General features: G+C 47.1%; 1 protein-coding gene across 1 annotated transcript in view; it reads right to left on the bottom strand.

Annotated features, from left to right (window-relative positions):
* Positions 1–18,702, bottom strand: part of ZFHX3 (zinc finger homeobox 3) — a 370,752-nt gene extending 352,050 nt beyond the window's left edge. The window contains exon 1 of the mRNA XM_014889524.2: positions 18,588–18,702. The gene's annotated coding sequence lies outside the window, so the exon portion shown is untranslated. The remainder of the gene's footprint in view (positions 1–18,587) is intronic.
* Positions 18,703–19,569: the final 867 nt, after the last annotated feature.

The raw sequence follows: 19,569 nt of genomic DNA, 5'->3' as shown, positions 1-19,569 counted from the left end.
CTCCCCTGGGGCCAGCAGAGCCTGTGGAGGTGGATCTCACTTGCAGCTTTGTTTAAAATAAAAAAAACATGGATTCTGAGGAGAACCAGAGCCTGTGTGATGCTCTGGTCTGTTGTCTCCAGGCAGATCCGAATAAAAGCTTGGAATTAAACCATCTTTGAATACAGTTTTCATTGCAAGTGCTCTAAAATAAAACAACCAGGTTTCCACATCCCAATTTCCAGAGCCAGCTGCCATATTCCCCTTCATTCATACTCTTCCAAAGTTATATTATTGTAAAATTAGGATATAATTTTGTCGTGGATTTTTTATGGATTAAAGGCAATAATCAGCCATATTTTTTTCCTTTGTAAAAATTCCTTTCCAGGACCTGGAGCTTTTCCCCCACTGCAGTGCCTGAGCACCCTCAAATGTTCACACCTGCCCTGGTGTGTGAGAAATTCCTGAAGTCATTCATGTATCCTTTATTAGGAAACAAATATAAGATCACTGATATCAAGTGAGTTGAGGTACACAGATGGATTCAGACCAGTTCCTCACTGGAGCCCCAAAAATAAGGGCCTAGAACCTCTTGGAGTGGGTTCAGAGGGGCCATGGAGCTGCTGCAGGGCTGGAGCCAGGCTGGCAGAGCTGGGGGTGGTCACTGCAGAGGTGAAGCCACTTGCCCTGCTCCAGTCTGGGGGGTGAACAGGGGAGGTGCCACCCCCAGGGGACACTGCCCAGCCAGGTGTGGGGCTGCAGGAGGCTCGGGAGGGTGCCCTGGGCACCAGGCACTGCCTGCAGCCAGCCCAGACCCGCCCTGCTGGATCAGGACAGAGGAACGAGGAAAGGAGTCGAGTTATAAGAACAAAAGGAGAAATCATTAATTAAAACAGAAATTAAAAGCTCTACATTTCTTTCCTGGGACAAGCAAAAGAGTGGGGAAAGCATTAAGTGCTGCGCCTTTTCTTCACATAATGACACAGGAAAAAATCTTTTCTGTAAATAATTCAAGCAACAATCTCCAGAAAGCATGAACAACAAGACCAAATTTCTTGAAAATAGCCAAGCTCCCAGAACACAGTGGCTGCTCGTGCTGCAGGAGGCTGTGGCTCCAAAGCTGGGGAGACTGGGAGTGTGGGGGCAAAGAGCAGAGGAACCAGCCCCTTCCTCATCCTTTATCATTTACCTGGAATTTAGTTCACTGTAAATTTTATTTCAAACACAAAAAACCTTATGCCAAACTCACCTTGGCAAAATATCATTAACTGATTTCTAACAAAGATCTGATCCACTTTCACTTGCAAAACACTTTGTCACTGGTTTATATGCACCACTTCCAAAGAAAGGAGAGAGAAAGGAGAGATTTTTAGGTCAAATGATTAAGGAGAAAAGGGATTTAAACCAACAATTTTTTTTAAAGTTCTAATTGTTTGCTTATTGACACCAATTTACATGGAGCCACTTAGTGAATAAAGGTTTTCACAGTACATGGCACTTCTTTATGTCAGTTTTTAGCCATCATGTCACAGCCTGGCTTGAAAAGAAGAAATGCTGAAAACTCGTAGGCCAGAAATGAACAGCCTATTAAGATCTGAAAAGCTGTCATCCCCGCTGAAAAGACTTGCGTCAGCCACTGAGGATATATTTTAAACCGCCTGTCCGCAAGAAAACTTTAATAATGCAGCCTTGCTCTAATGTCTTGTGAGAGGAGAGGCAATTTTACTTCTTCTATTAACCCAACGTGATTACAATGGCTTATTTCATGGAATATTAAGTTCAAATTCTGCTCCCTAGGAGGACAATAAAAAAAAAGAGTGTGCTTATGACATTGCCCGAAATAGCCACAAGGACCGCAACTCCTTGGTGCCTTTAATGCATCCAAGCCATAATCCACCTTAATTTGCTAATGGTTAAGTAAATTAGCAACAAAATAATAAACCACAAAAAGGTATCGACACAGGAACAAAATGCTTTCCTCTCAAAAATATTAAAATAACAAACTAATGTTTTCCTAAGGATTGCTGTGGCCTTTCAGTCCTCTCCCTCCAGCCAGCTCCAGATAAACTCCTTGTGTCCGATGGGCTTTGGGGCTTTGGCCACGAGGTGATCAGGAGGGCAGGGGTTTGTGCCCACACCACAGCTGGGATGGCTTTGTGCAAACAGAGCCCTTAACAACAGCCTGGGAGCCACAGGCACTTCCCAAAGTGCCTGCACAGCCCTGCCCAGCAGCAGGAAATGGGGTCCCCAGGAGCTGCGTGCCTGGCTGGGGGCACGGTGCAGCTGGCACCCACTGCACAGCTGGCCACACCATGGGCACCCCCGTGCCGTGGGACAGGCCCTGCAGATGCCAGAGCACTGTGCCACAGGAGCCAGTGCCCATTGCCACCCCCAGGTGAGGCTGTGCTGGAGGTGTTGGGGTTGAACACCATTTGCACCCTTTGCAGGCTGCCCCTTTCTTGAACACTTGTTTAGATCTGATGCTGATCATACAAACCAGCATTAAAAATGTGAATTAAAGATGCAAATGGCATTGCCACTGTCGGTAATTCCAGTCCTGGCCCTGGCAGTGACTCACTGTCCCATAGCTCAGGAACTCTGTGCTTGGCACTGGAGGTTCCATGGGAGAAGGGGAGAAACCAAAACCCCAGCAGGAGAAGCCTCAAATACCATGTTTTGGTTTCAAACTGATGAGAAGGTCCCAGTCCCCTCCCCATTCCCCCTTTCTAGCATGGCCTTCCTATAACTTTTTTCCTTTTTTATTTTTCCAATGTGCAAAAAAAAAGGAAATAATTTTTTCATTCAAAAAAATTAATTTATGCAAATATCCGGCGAAATTATAAATAGCCACCATTAATTTCTTTTTCCTAGTTCCACAATTCCAAAGCAAAAAGGCAAAAACTTAAATAAATACATTTAAATTTCCTGCTGTGTAATAGTAAAGAGACTCCATAAAACCAGAACAATATTTATTTTTCCTTTTCGGAGCAGCTCCCTGGTTTATTAGGCCCGTGCTCCCAGCGATCTGATAAGCAGGAGCGAGGCTAAATGGCAAATGGCAAACATCCCAAATCCCAACCTGATGTATTTCCACAGCCCTGACCTTCAGATAAAAATCGCACAGAAATCTGCAAACCCACCAAATATGCAGCACCACACGCTTGTGTTCAGACACAACAGTCGGGCAAAAAAAAAGGAGCAGAGAGAAGGGCGTTGCTATTTCCAGCCCTGAGCCTTCCCCTCCCTTCACATTTCAGGATCCTGCTCCGATCCCTGAGTTCCAGGGGACGTGGGCACACCCCACCAAAGGCAAGGGCTCCTCACGGCCACCAAGGCTCGGAGCTGCCTGGCTGTGACCATCAGGGAAACACCAGAGAGAATGAATAATCCCACTCCCACATTCTGTGCATATTTAGGAAAATACTTCAAACAGAAAAAAAAAATTTTAGTGTGAAATTAGCTACAATTATGACAACTGCAAGAAAAAAATTATACGGGCAAAATTTGGGGCTGCTGGAAGAATTCTTTGATGTCTGGATTCCAATTTAACCCCGACTGAGTTCTGAGAATCAAATGAACAAAGTCTATCACACACCCCAAGTCTGCCTGTCGGTGCAAGGCATCGTTCCCGTTCCATTCTTGCAGCCAGCAGATTTCCAAGCCCTTGCCGACATCTCCTCCCTCCGCACTGCAGCCACTTGTGCCCGACACATTTGAGCCACAGCCCAACTGTGTACTTCTTTATTCATTAAAACACAGGCATTAGTATCAATAAATATGTATAACAGTATTTTCTCCCTGTCCCTGCGCAGGCCAGGGCTCGGGCTGGGGCTGTGTGGGGAACAACAGAAATAGCTCATATTTCATATCAGTATTTTTAGGCAAAAGACTGTCACAAACACTGTCCCTGTGCCTTTACACCGCGGCTGGGGAGAGCAGGAGTTTATTAAATAAGACTATAGGTGAATAATCAGGCCCTGATAAATGCCCATGAATATTTGGCGAAGCAGACAGGGAGGTGCTGCTGTCGCTGGCTCTGGGAACGTCACCTCTGTTTTATACCGGAGCCTCCGCCAGCCACACGGATCCCAGGCTGAATAAATAACATCATCCCCAGCATTGGGGTGCTCTGCATTTAAAAATCACTTTTTCTTCAGGAACTGAACCACTGTATCCTCTAAACCTGAACCGAGCTGCTGGATTTTTGAAGCAGTTGTAAAACATTAATAATATATCTGAGTTGTTTAAAGAATATTTCCAAATAACATGAAATATTTAGTCCATTCCCCCCCTCACCCCACCCTCAGTGCTACCACCACCGTAAAAAGATAAGATTTATCATGAAATGTTTGAGGGGTAATCAGCCATTTTTGGCCAATATATTTTAATATTTATATACCTGACATAGCTGAATATAAATGATACATCATGATTTTCCATAGTGCATGGAATTTATACAATTAACGGAGGGATCCAATGGCTTTAGGGCACACAAGGTGCAAACAGTGTTACAGTCGGTTGCTGATTATTGTTATAAATCTCACAAACCATAAAGACATTAAGGTGCATTTTGTTTACCCCATTTGTTTTCAAATATTATATACAACAAAATTATTTATCATTAAAAGAGTTACACTTTCCCAGTGCATTTATTTCATGAGATACATTTATAGAACTATTTTAAAAATACAGCTGGCGAAATGCATGGCTGAAACAGGCAGGAAAATGGGATAATTTTCAATTTTTTTCCCAAAGATGCTGGTTTTTCATTCTAAAACCGAGAAGACGTTTAAGCACTGGCTATATCTGAAATGTCGAATTGGCAAAGGCGCTCAGCTGGAGAAACGTGCGCGCTTTGGGGGGACCCTCCCGCCCGGCCCCGCATCCCTCCCGGAGCCGCCGCCGCTCCCCGCGGAGCTGCGGGGCCAGCGCCTCGCAGCCCCCGAGGCACGGCTGGGACAGCCCAGGGAAAACAGGGACACAAACACGAGCCCTGCATTTTCCTAAGGGACTCGGTACTTTTCCTGGGAAGAGCTACCTCCCTGCTCCGTGGAGATGCAGCAGAACTGAGCGAATATACTCACAAAGACAAATTCCCCCAAATGTTCCCAAGTGGGGATAATGTCCCGGGATTGTTTCAATTATTCCCCTTTGGGATGGCCGGGTTTGGAGCGCCGGAGCCCCCGAAAGTGAAACGTGAGCCGGGAGCGGGGCTGAGCCCCGGCAGCGCCGGGGTGTCCCCGGCAGCGCAGGGACCCGAGCGCTGCAGCTGCTCATCAAATCACGTTTATGTGCCTGAAATGAGTTCCTGCTGCTGAGCCTGAATTCACAGACAGTCGGGGGAAAAAAAGAGATGGATACAGCCCCAAACAACCCCCCTGGAAGCACGTCCAGGGGACGGCTCTTTGTGCCCCCATGGAGGCAGCTGGGGGGATTTGTTTTATACCTACGGAAACACAACGTGCCAGCTCCATGTGCGTGTCTCGTACAGAAAACCCCCCAAAAATACATGTTATAAAGGCATTGCTGGCGTTTTATTTGCTTTGCCAGAGGTAAATGAGTCCTTTCCCTTTCTCCTGCCCTCCTGCAGCCTGGCGAGGCGATTTCTCACAAATATTTTGCCATCCAGGAGGTGCAGCATCATTTACCGAACGCGAACCTCGTTTTCCTTATATTTATATTATTTCAGCTAAACCAATTGGAGAAATAAAAAAAAGCCGAATTTTACCGTTTGCTGCCCTTTTCCAGCACAAACAAAACCCCAGCCCAGGGAGTTACCCAGATTTTGCCTTTCTCTTTCGGCCTGCTCAAAGGTTGCTTCCTAATGTACATAAAATATAGAAATAGGGACGGAAATGTGGGAATGTGCTGAACTGGCTGTTGACTTCAGGCACGGGAAGTGTTTTGTTGAGAATTCACAGGTGCTAAAACCTCATCAATGAGTGGGAAATGGTGCTAAATACGAGCTCTGCGAACTTTATTTTTAATGATGACTTTAAAACCCGGGGATCAGCGAGGTGAATGTAAAAACTGTTAATCTTAAATTTCTACAAACCCGAGTGTCAGGGCAAGCATGTCTGGTGCATCAAGCATAACAAGATGAAAACGAGGAGGTGTGGGTGAGGAGGGGGTCCGAGACACTTGCTTTTCTTGAATCTCTCTGAATACATTTCACAATTCATCAGTTTTTGTCTTCCCTGCCACGAGTGAGGACAATCAGACCAGACACCCATTAGATTTTTCATGCAATTTTTTTTTTTCTTGTTCATGACATGTTGGCAGGGAGGATGGCAATTCTGAAATCTTACCAAATGAGAAAAATGTCAGAAACTGAACTGACAGCTGGTGGTTACTATGGTGATAGGTGATATTGAAAAAAAAAAATAAAATAAGACTCAGTTAATTCAAAAGGAATCAAGTTCAGTATTTTTAAGCCAGTTGATAGAGATGAAAACTTAATCCCAATACCGGGGTGTTTTCCTGTTTTAGCTAAGAGCCAAAGAAACCATTTGCTTGATTAGATAATTAACTAGATACAGATAACTATATAGATAACTAAATAACTATATACTAAATATGCAATGAAAATTACAGTGAAACCAAAAATAATAATAATAAATAATAAAATGTTTTTCAAAAAGGAAACAGCCATATTAGGAAAAAAATAATCAGTCTGGGGGAAATCTCCCGTCTGTGTGAGCAATCCAGAATTGTCCTCTCCATAATCACAATTACCGACACGGGTCTGCTTTTCTGCCATCGGTTTGAGGCAGAAAGAGTAGTTTCACTCAGTGACAAAGACAAATCAGCTGGAAGGGAGGGAAAGCTGCTGACTGATGGCTTCAATCGAGGGAAGGCTGCGCAGGCAACTTCGGCAGGAACCTGGATATCTCCATATTTGTGTTTATGTATTTTATGGGCTTTTTAAAAATTCCCAAGGGAGCTATTTCTGGGGCCCAGATACCGCGAGATCTGGTGTTCTCCTGGCATTTCCATCGAGGAAGTGAAATACTAAAATACCATGAGAACATCAGATCTCCTGTTATTTCGGCTGCATTAATGGTTCCCTCAGGTATTAACAAAGCCCCTGAAAAACAAACACAAATATTTGAGGCAGAAATAGAAGTGCTGGAATATCCACCGCCCCCCCAGCAACCCAATGCACCCGCATAAAAACCTCCTCGTTTTTGTGATCTCACACTTCGAGGAACAAACTGTGCAACCATACATGTATCAAATTAATATTATATGGAAATTATTTGGCCACCACCTCTGTCTTTGTGGCAGGAATTGAGTTTGTTCCCCAACAGCCCAGAGGAGGACAATCTCCATATAAATGCAGGTGGGGTTTGGGGATATTGTTATAGAAAACAACATTTGAATGCAAAAGTCTCCAAACAATTGGAGTTGTGCCTGTGCTCTCTGGGCAGGGATGGCAGAGACAAAGTGTTAGGGATGGGATGGGATGGGATGGGATGGGATGGGATGGGATGGGATGGGATGGGATGGGATGGGATGGGATGGGATGGGGATGGGGATGGGATGGGATGGGGATGGGGATGGGATGGGATGGGATGGGGATGGGGATGGGATGGGATGGGATGGGATGGGATGGGATGGGATGGGGATGGGGATGGGATGGGGATGGGATGGGATGGGATGGGATGGGATGGGATGGGATGGGATGGGATGGGATGGGATGGGGATGGGGATGGGGATGGGGATGGGGATGGGATGGGGATGGGATGGGATGGGGATGGGATGGGATGGGATGGGATGGGGATGGGGATGGGATGGGATGGGATGGGATGGGATGGGAATGGGGATGGGGATGGGGATGGGGATGGGGATGGGGATGGGGATGGGGATGGGGATGGGGATGGGGATGGGGATGGGGATGGGGATGGGATGGGTGCGGTGGGAGCCCCAGGCCCCGGGGCGGCCCCGCTCGCTGTGCCGGACCCTCGGGAAGGCTCCGGGCGCTCCCGCCCCGCGGCCCCGGCAGGAGCGGAGGGGGGGCCCGAGGCGGCGGCGGCGCTGAGCGGGCGGCACCGCCCCCTGCCGGACACGGCGGGAACGGCGGGGAATGCCCGGCGCCGGGAATCGCCCGGCCCTGGCACCGGGATCGCTGCCCTGGGAATTGCCCGGCCCTGGCATGTTTTCCATGCCCTCTAAGGGCTTTTCCAACTGAAACAATCCCAATTCTGGTAACAATGCAGGAGAACCATCCATCGTTATTTCACAGATGGAGACACACCTTCTCCCAGCTCCCGGATCCACCAGGCAGGGTCTGTCCCTGCTCCGTGCAGCCAGGAGGCTGCAAGGACACGGGTAAGGAGCCACGAGTCACTCAGGACCAGAGGCACCACTGCCACCGTCCATGGCCTTGGCCACCTCTCCTTCCACAGCTGCCCCTTGCCCACCTCCTGCGGGAGCTCATCCCTGAGGGCAGGCCAGGAGAGCAGGGAGCAGGGCAGGCAGGACAGTGGGCTCGTAGGGCTGGAGGTGGAGTGGGATGGGATAATGGGATGGGATGGGATGGGATGGGATGGGATGGGATGGGATGGGATGGGATGGGATAATGGGATGGGATGGGATGGGATGGGATGGGATGGGATAATGGGATGGGATGGGATGGGATGGGATGGGATGGGATGGGATGGGATGGGATGGGATGGGATGGGATGGGATGGGATGGGATGGGATGGGGATGGGGATGGGGATGGGATGGGATGGGATGGGTTCCCTGGGCTGGAGCTGGCGGGCAGGCACAGCTCACGCTGCCGAGGGAGGGGATGAACACGGGGGGCTCTGCTGCCCTTTAGCCCACACGGCTCTGTGCATTATCCCGCAGTGAGGACGTGGCACAGCCCACACTCAGCGATTACGTCTCCAGTGCAGCAAACCTGCTTTCTGCTCAAAAACACAGAAAAACGTCCAGAAAAACAGTGGCCTATCAACAGAAATTGCTTCTGGAACAGTTTATGCCCAGATCCACACCACCAAATTTCACTGCTCCTTACAGGAACGGAGACAGTGCCGGCTTGTCTGAATCCCAAGCACAGAAGAGACAATTTGGGAATCTTCCCCGTTTGACTGCACGTACTGCTGCCCTGAAGTGCTCCGGGGAGAGCAGCAAAACAAGTCCCTTAATACTCACAAGAAAAAAACCCTCTTGTCTAAACAACACAATCACATTAAAAGTAAAAAAATACTCTTTTAAATAAATGCAATTGCAAATAAGGCTCTGGGTGATAAGGGAATGATGAGGTAAATAAAGCAAAACCAAAAAATACAGCAAACCTCATTTCAAGACAAAAAACAGTGTAAATAACTGGCTTGGACTGTTTAAAATATTGTTATAAATGATACCTTCATTATACATGAAAAGTAGACACTGTTGAAAATCAAAGCCTATAGAAGTGTAAAACTGCTTCAAAATATATATTATGTATAACTTAGAATATGTTAAATTCAGTGAAATGTTGAATTTCACAGGGTTTAAAAGAGGTTTGTCTTCTAGCCACCACACCAGGAGATCTGTAAAATGACCATATGTAAATAACCCACAGATCCTGAGTCTATTTTTATATATATTTCTACAAAATCCAAGTGTCTTTTTTTTTTCCAGTGGTTTATAGTGTCCTTTGTACTGGGCATAGGGGGGGTTGGGGATCAGCAGACAGCTGATGTTAACTAATAATACAGACAACTAAGAATAATACACTTCATTCTTGACCCCTTCTGCCTTTTAAAAATATTGATAGAGAATTCAATTGTGATAAAATTTCCACCGGTTTATAGGACTATTGTTTCTCCCTGAATATTTTCAATCAAAAGCCACACGGTGCCTTTTTGCTGCAGCACAAAACACAAAACTGGATTGTGGAGAGCAGAGAGCAATCTGTGATTCTGCATGTCCATGCGTGTCCATGTGTGCCATGTGTGTCCATGTGTGTCCATGCGTGTCCATGTGCACATGGCCCGGGATGCCATCCCTGTACGTGCGTTTCCCCTCACACCCGCTTAGAACAGGTTTGTTTTTGAGCCCAGTCACAGCACACACATCCATCCCTCATTGCCGGCGATTTCCAGCGGCCCTGCCCGGGCAGTGTGCGGCTCCCTCCAAGAACAGGGAGTGCACATCTCACATCTCACATCTCACATCTCACATCTCACATCCCAGATCCCACATCCCACATCTCACATCTCACCGTGCAGAGCAGGGAATGAGTGAATGAGTGAGTGAGTGCTCCGGGAACTGCTCAGTCTGACACACGGACATGGAAATCCTCTGCAACCTCAGCCTTTGCAGCCGGAGCAGCTCTGCCGGGCTACTTGTGCACACAGGGACCGCCATGGGCACAGAGGGCTTTTCCCGTTTGCTGTTTTTCCAGAGAACAGCGGCTGCAATCGCTGCCCGCTGCTCTCCCAGCTCCCGGCAATGGGCACAGAAGGGCTTTTTCCGGCTGGGCTCGGTGCCCTTTGTGTCCCCAGCCCCTGCAGGGGGGGGGGACACAGGGAGAATGCAGAGCTGGGGTCACTGTCCCAGTGTCCTGGAAAAGTTCTTCAAACAAACCAAGTGAAACACCCAACTGTAAAAGTTCTACAGAAACACAAGCACTGGACTTTACATTTAGGAAGAATTAAGCTTTTAAAGAATTCTTTCCACTGAAAAAAAGCCTTTAATGGGAGTTATCCAGGTGGCCCCTGGATTTATTGTTGGATTTCTCTTTGACTGCTCTGGGGTTCCCAAGGGGACTATTACGTCAACAATTTCTAAGGCAACATTTTATTCCAGGTAACTTAAATTCCTTAGAAGATGAGAGCTTTGGCTTGCAGATTCTGGGATCCCGTTCGAAATCACTCACACTGACTACAGAAGAATTTTTAAAATACATTACTGTATTGCCTCCTGCTTTCAGCTACATCTATCATCTATCTATATATATTTATAAACATTCTTCATAGAATAATTTCAAACTTAATTCTCCCAAAGCTATTAAAATTCCCTATTTAATTGCATTCATAAAAATTTGTCTGGAATACAGTCAAAACCAACCACTTAATTCAAGGTGTATTCTATATTAACACACTTTCCCATTCTGAAAAATTAGTGATGGGGCTGTTCTGTGCATGGAACTCCCATCAGAGTCAGTCAAGAGCCTTTATTTATAAAGTCAGCAGGGTTCTGAAGTCTTTAATGACTATTTTTGGTCAAACTTGAAAGAAAGAGACAAGACACAAAGATCTCCCAGTTTCCAATGTACAAAGAATCTATTACCAGTAGGAAAAGCTGAGTAGGGCCTTCGATCCAGACTAAACAAATTTCAGCATCAAATGATAAATGAATCGAGGAACTTGCACTCTCAGATCCTAAATTATATTAAGTCACTGATTTTATGAAGCCAGAAAAAGGTCATCACACTATACTTATGAACTATGGTAAATAACTAAAATTTATGCAGCAGGACGATTTTAATCGTTGGTATCCTTAAAACCTTAGAAATAGAGACAACTTGTAACGAATCAGGAAAGTTAAAGAGAATCTATAATTGTTCCTTTTAAGACCAATTATGTGTAATATCCATTGGCCATATTTGTTCCACAGGTCAGGTATAAAAATAAATTTACTGTATTTCTTGCATTTGATTAACAGAAAGAGTTTAATGATACGTGTCCACATTCCTGTCTCTCTGCTAGTGTCTATCTGTGCTTTCTTGCCTAAACTGAAAACCATCTGTCATAAACGCAATAACGGCTTTTAAATCCACCCCACCTAGTCCTCCTGCTCCCCAAAAAGGGGCACATCAAGCACGGGCTGCTCCTGAAATATTCCTTGCAAGTTGCTAAGTGGATATAAAAGAACACAGACCTAAAATAATCTGCAAATAACTGTAACATAAGCCCTGAAAAAATGCTTTTGGAGCTGGCGTGAGGAGGGAGAGGCGGCGTCCACTGAGCCGAGGCCAGCGCGGAGTCTGGGTGACCCGGGCAGGGGACAGTGTTTGTCGCTGGCATACTTTGTAATTGCAAAAGATTATTACAGCTCTTATTTAAATCAGGTTTCCTTTTGAATATTTTCATCTAATTGGACAAGTGTTGAGCTGTGCCGGGCTGTCACAGCTGTTACAGGACATGAACCACGCTTACAGTAACAGCTTTCGTTCCACATTTTTGTGGAGCAGTTTCCATAGCACTCAGATCAGGGCTTGCATATTTTTATACCACTTGCATATTGAAAATAAACTCTGATGTTTAGCTTGCTTTCTCCAAGTGCATCTGGTACTTAAATTCCCTGCAAAACAAGTTGGCAACTCTGATTGAAGCCCAAGCAGGCAGGGTGTGACACCTTGGTTAACTTTTATAAAGTTATTTTTAGCCTTCCTTTCCCCTAAAGTGTGACTTCATAGGAGATGGGATGAGGGAGCTGGAAGCTGGCATTTATCTTAATTGCCATCCCTGAATTTAACATTAGGGCAAACTTTTCCATTCACAACAATATCCAAGATAACCAGATACTCTGCATGTGAGGATGTGCTGTGGAATTGCCTGTGCCTTGCTTAAATGATTCCGTGTTTGGAGCAGATAAGAAGCAAAGAGCTCAGGAGCTGGAGGGACACAAGTCCCAGTGGCCAGGTCGCCCTGAGGCCGCCCCAGCCCCACACCAGGGGCTTCCAGGCACCCCTGAGCCTCAGCCAGGCACAGCACGAGCCTGTTGGGAAGTTTATTCTTGGTGAACGAGTCACTTTCTAATTAGAAAAACAAACAGGATGTTCTGATGTGGGATTCCCAAGCGCAGTGAGCCCGGCCCAGGCCGTGCCCGGTGCCCGCCGTCCCCGCCGGGGCCGTGCCACTGGCCAGGCTTTGTCCCACAGAACCTCCCGTGTCCCCACGGCCCCTCACCTCCTACCCCCCTTCCCAATTAGCAGATTGAAAATTAGCAAAATACAGCCCCTGCTTTGCACTTCAAATTTTAATAAGAAACAGAGACATCTCTCTCTTTCTTCTGCTGTTCCTCCCTCTCCGCCAAGAACAGAAGGCTGCTGGTGAAAGGAATGAAAATCTGGAAAGAATTTGGGGTGGACTGGCCAACCCCCTTTCATTTCCTTCAGATGTTTACAATCTAGCACCTTTCTGAAGACAAAGATGGGAAAAAAGCTATTTTTTCTTTTGACTGAAGGGTGAGACAGGGGGGTATTAAAAACTGATCAATGTAATTTTTTTCACAGAAGTATTTGCACATCTGTGAAATAATGTAATTTATGAAAAAAATCTTTTTATATGACATCCATGATTATAGCCTGATCTGGAGAATTATTCAAATATAAAATTAAATACTCAAAAACTCGCTGTGCTGTGGATGACTGAGCTTTTACCAGCTGTGCATCACACTTCTCTAATTCTATTAAAAGTATAGAAGTGAAGCTTCCCAAGGATGTCTGAATCCCTTGTAAAAGGAATGTTACATTTCTAAATGCTTTATGATCAGTTGCTTTTTGTTTTTTCTTGATTATCATCCCAGTTGTTGGATGTTTTATCTGACTGTACCAAAAAAAAGAAGAGAGGAGGAATGCATACCCGTGGAGAGTGCTCTATAAATTATATTGTATTTTATTATCGCAGGGCTTAAGGAAAAATTGGCTCTTAAGAAAGGTTAAAAACCTTTAAAGTGAATTCTTCTGTTTGGTTAAAAGTACTTTTGATTTAATATGATCCATCTGCAATGTGGGCCTGGCCTCCTCCCCCCTGGGGAACCGGGCGATGCCCACGGGACCAGGACAGGGCAGCGATTCCTGCCCGGACAGGACGAGCTTGGGTCGCCCCGTGCCAGCTTCCCTCCCAGCAAGGAACCAGCTCAGTGTCTCCTCAGACAGCAATTCCCAGATTTTTAAACGATTAATCCAGGGAAAATGAGCGGACACGGGCGCTCCCGGGGGCAGTTTCACAGCCCAGCGCCGCTCGGCAGGAGCAGCCTTCCAAAGGGAAACTTCAATCCTATTTTCCAAGCTTAAAGAGAAGCTTTGTACGGATCCTGCACTGCCTGGACATTATCCACAGGTTACAGATAGAATCACTGGGAATTCACTCTGCCTTCCCATGCCACGAGCCAACATTAAACTCCAAGGGAAAACACAATTCCCCAAACCAAGCGAAACGCCGCGGTACAAACCAGCCACGGCAAGAGCCCCAAAATGGGCCACGTTAGTAAAAGCCAGTTGGAGTTTAGCAAAGAGAGAGACAAAATAAGGGCTAAGCCATTGTTTCTGCTGCCGAAGACAGACGGACTTTAATAACACTTAACAGAATGATGCACATTAACGATCTCAGAAAGCACTTCTTATGCCTCATCCATCATGCGGAGGAGAAAATGAAGCCTTCGACAGCATTAGGAATTATTCTAGATCTTGTCAGTAATTCGCAGCTTCTCGGTAGTATCGTAACACAAATTTGTGTGGATGAGACACTGACCATTAATCTAAGGGGCTTTTTTTCCCTCGCTGCAGCGTGTGGAGAATGTATCAATTGTTTCATGGAGAAATTTCACAGCTGAAACCTTACTAAATAAAACAGGGGTGAGGAAAGAGATATAGACAGAAACATAAACAACTGCAACGCGGAGACAAATCATTATCTTTAAAACAAAACCTACCATAAAATCTCCATATGTGTGTTTTGTGAATGGGCAGTGAGCAGCCTCCTGCTCTGAAAATCCTCACAAAATGCTGATTATAAAGTTATGTTTGTACATACAAACACACTTTGATTTCATTTTCTGGGAGGCTTTTTTCCCTTTTTTTTTTTTTTTTCTGGAGTATAGGCAAAAAATCTCGATTTTTCCTCCCAAGAGAGCCCTGTATTTTTTCCAAATAGTAGCAAAACAAATTTCAAGACAAAATGCCACGCAACTAAATAAACAACAGCTTTTGGCAACCTCTCTCCTAAGTCGCAAGCTGCTGTTCGTCGTGTGATAGCTGTTGCCACTGGAATCTCTACTACAAAGGAAAAGGTCCATAAATATTTGTACAGCAAACTCCACAGAAAAAAAAAAAGCCTCCCCAAGTGAGCTCAGAATTCATTTCTATACGTGCGATGTAAAGATGAAAGCTAATGAGTTCTGTGGAGTTTATGATAAATTAAAAGTGCGGGCTCCCCGCCCCAGCCGCGTGTTTACACGGATCTGATCCGCTGCTCCCCAACAAAACACTTGTCAGACAGAATGAGGTGAATTCGCCTCCGGATGTGGAGGAGCTGGATTGTCTCGGGGACAAAAAAACAGATAGGATTTGATCAAATACTAATCAGGCAGCAATAATGTGGTATCCTAAAACACACCCTATTTTATCTCCAATGAAATAGTGACATCTATCCAAAAAGTCCTCAAAGAAACTTGGGTTTAGGTAATATATTGTGATTGCAGCAGATAGGCAGGATTAAAATCAGGCTTGATCTTCAAAGAGAATAAGAATGTATAGTTCTGTTTACTGCACACATATTTGTATATAAAAGATATGACAAATATTTCGAGTTCTTTAGAAACCTGTATTTCTGTATTTTGAATTTTCACAGACCAAGTGCTGAGAAAGGGATTTGACAGTCCCAGGTAATAGAGGCAAATTAGAGATTAAACTCATTAGAAATTATAAACACTCATATAGTCTGTTAAACCCCCTGACAAAACCTGGAAATTAGAAATCCAATAACACAGCATCAATAGGGTCTTTAACGGCTGGACAGATGTTTAAAGTGTGCGATGCTCGTGCGAGGAGTGAGATGGAACAGTCGGAATCGAGGTTTGCATTAAATAACACGGCATTGATGTCGGATCAGATCACTCATCTGAACTGGTTTGATCCTTTTTTTGCCATTAATTTCCATTCTCCTGTTACGGTCTAAATTTGTTATTCATTTTGCATAGTATTAAACATTTTTCTTATTTGCAAATATGCAGATGAGGGAGGCAGCTCTGGAGGGCACCGCACAGAGCAGGGCTGTGTCCAAGGGGCCACTAACCCCTGGGGCTACCCTCCACATAAAAACACTTCGAAAACAAAATATTATCTGCAAGCTTTAATTTTTTGGCCTAATTAATTAAATCACCGAGGGAAATACTGTGAAAACAATCACCTCACTAAGCACAACTCAATAAATCCCAAGGAATGGGCACTGGGATAGCAAAAGCAAAATTGTTTGCGTTCCTAATGTTGGGTCTGACCTGGAAAGGATAACAAAAGAATCTGGCATGAATATGTATTTTTATATGGAGTGCTGCTGGTAAACAGACCGAATAAAAGAGAGGGGATTATTTTAAAATAGTTTCTCCTAAACTCTCAATATGTTTAATCTGATGATATGAAAAACCATCCATAAAGCAGAAACACATTCAGCCCCTACAAAATTCTGTACAGAGAAGCAAAAAGGGTTTCAGCAGAAGAAAACAAACAAACAGCAGAAATCCTGCAAAGCTGCGGCATCTCCCCACGCCCGCCTGCTCTCCAGCGCCGAGATAAAGACCCAATCTGCTCATCAAACACCTCCGGGCTCGGCCATCTAATAGGAACAAATTGGCAATGACTGCCCAAGCAAGTAACACAGGCCCACTGATTTGTAGATTGATACTGATGCCTAATGATCCCCTTGGGCAGATCAATAGCAACAATCCTCATCCCTGCCTTTCTTCTTTATTGGCACGGCGGAGCGAGCGGGGAATCGTGTGCGCGCACACGGCTGCAGGTGCCGGGCGAGGGTCGGGCACCCCAAAGGGCCCCGGAGCCAGCGCTGTCCTGCCCTGCTGCGCCCTCGGGGCTCGGGCTGCCCGCGCTGCCCCCGGGCACCGTGCCCTTGGCACCAGGCTGGGCCAGGTGTAGCCCAGAGCGCGGTGCAGACAGGACGGGCCTGCGGCCACGGCGAGGGAAGGCACAGACACCGGGATAATGGAAGAGAGAAAACCCAGCAGTGAGCAGCTGGGCTGCGTGAGAACTGAAGGCCGGCATGGCATTTGGGTGGCACAGCCGTGCGGGACACTGACAGAGAGCAGGGCACACAGGCGGGTGGTTCGTCCTGCTGGAACTGGGGTACCTTTCTCTCCTGCTCCATCTCTCGCCTTCTCCTTCTCCTCCCCTCAGCTGACTCCTTGTCTCTTAGTGCACTGCACTATGATCAATCAGGCACTATCAGCACAGGGGTTTTATTCAGTTACCCTGGAGTCACTTTCATCTGCTGCTTCCAGCCCCATGCCTCGAAAGATTTAGGGATTTTCTATTTATTTATCAATCTAGTGAATACGGTTATCCCATTAGTAGATCCTTTTAAAGTCCCTGGTAGAACCTAAGAAAAACTAATGGAGTTGATTTGCATTTGGTTTTTTTCCCAGTGAATTAATGCCAGTGATGCTCTGCAGAACCACACATGGTCACTGCCACCTCGGGGTGCTAGCAGACATCCCCAGCAGCACTCCACTCCCCTGGAAATCGCTCTCTCCATGGAATAACCACGTATAAACCTAGGACGTGATCAGGCATACCCAAATCGCCAGGTGGGCAAACAGAGGGGAAGGAAAAATGTACCACAAAGTTTGTGCCTCCTGAACATGAAATGTTAATTTTGCACGAAGGTGTGTGTCGTCACCGCAGTGTCCCCAGGCCGGGCGCACACCGGGGGTGCCGGGCGCGGGGAGCGCCGGCACCGATTTTAAATCCTATTCACACTCGAGATCTGCTTTGTTCAGCAATCACCTGGCTACTCTTATTCTTCATGGCTCTTTTATTAAAATGTGGATAAAGCAAAAGGCAAAGGATGAAATTAAATTCCATTGACTGTAAATTTCTAAATCATCCCTCCAATAAAGGATTTTCCTTTAATAACAAAAACGCCTTTCCCATCTTTTTGCCGATCTCGACGTAGACTCGCAATAAAACGAGGCTGCGAGAAAACCTTTGTAACTCGACCCTTCCAGTGCATAAATTAATCATTTTCCAAATCCTATCTTTTCTTTCCTTAAGTTCCCGGGCGCGGGGGTCGTGCCCCCGCCCAGACATAACCATCGCAAAATTCAAATTCCCACTAATGATGAGTGTAATCATCGCAATCACCATCACCATCGCCAGGACAGCCGGGTCCTGTTGGCCCCTGGCATCAATCAGCGATGCGGGGGGAGCCCCCCCCGCGCCCCCCGGCAGCGATCGCGCCCGTTCCCCGCGTGTCGGGGTCACCCCGCTCCCATCCCGGCCTCGCACCTCCGCCGCTCCCCGCGCGGGACGGGACGGGACGGCTGCGACGGGACGGGCGGGACGGGACCGGTGCCCCCCGTGTCCCCAGGTCGCCCCCGAGCCCCGGGTGGGAAAGGAGCGAGCGAGGGAGGGGAGCGAGGGGAGGGGGAGCAGCCGCACGTGTGACGCGCCCGGCCGCCCATTTGCATATTCACATCAGCGCCGCGCCCACTTAAGCAGCGCGAGGCGAAGGTGTCTCCTCCACCCACCACCCACCCACCCACCACCACCACCCCCCAGCTCCCACCTCCACCTTCCCTCCGCTCCCCACCAGCCGCGCTCCCAGCCCAAAAGCGAGGGCGCGGGGGCCCGGAGCAGGGTGGGCTCAGGCTGCCTTACCTCCGCTCCCGCGCTACCAGGGATTCCCCGTGCTTCCGACAGCAATTTTGGAGAGCCATCCTTCAAGGGTTTTTACTTCTGTCTTTCTCTCTCTTCCTCCTCCTCCTCCTCCTCTTCCCGTGTTGTGACTGGGTTTATAAAAAAAATAAAAAAAGACAACTCCATGTAAGCTCGCAGCCAGGGCACGGCGAAGTCTGGGGCTCCGGGGGGAGGGAGCAGCGGAGGGAGGGTCACAGCTCCATGCCTTACAAAAGGCAACCCAAAGCCCGGATATTTTTTTAATATCGTACACAAAACGCTGCACACGTAACGCAGGCCGCAGACCTGGCGCTAATTAGGTTTTAGCCAAAAACTGTCGAGGTTCAGCCTACGGCACGAATGAAGGCGGCGGGGCTGGGAGCTCGGAGCCCTCACCTGCCCCAGCCCCCCGGAGCGGGTGCCCAGCAGGGCCAGCGTTTATGGGGCGCGTCGAGAGCTCCCACGACGGCGGGGACCCGGGGTCAGCCGGAACCACGCGGCACCGACCTGCACTAGTTCAACCCGAGCGCTGTTCCAGGGCTATTTTGGCACAAATTAATTTTACTATTTCACAGCTCCACTCACAGTGGGGAAAAAGAAAAGAAGTATTAATAATCAGGGTTGTGTATCCCCTTGCGAACGTCACAGAGCAGCATCCCGTGTGCCGGGACGGGGCTCCAGGAGCACAGGCCTATTGTTCTAAGGACACGGCTTTTGTGAGCGGGGCAGCACAGCCAGGCTGGAGCAGCAGGAGGAGGAGGAAGAGGGGAGGGAAGCCCTTGCACAAGCACACCGTGCACCGCAGCCACGGTTTCACACCCTCGCATTAGATGTTTGCTGAAAATACACGGTGCACACGTGTGGCACTTTTTTCCAAACATGTCATTACCGGCAATGATTAAGGGCTTCGTTGCTTCCCAGTGCAAGGTCTCGGCTTGGATTGCTGACTGATGGCTGAATTCCC

This window comes from Sturnus vulgaris, chromosome 12 (assembly GCF_052056855.1).
Source record: "Sturnus vulgaris isolate bStuVul1 chromosome 12, bStuVul1.hap1, whole genome shotgun sequence".
NCBI lineage: Eukaryota > Metazoa > Chordata > Aves > Passeriformes > Sturnidae > Sturnus > Sturnus vulgaris.
This window is presented reverse-complemented; position numbering and strand designations above follow the sequence as displayed.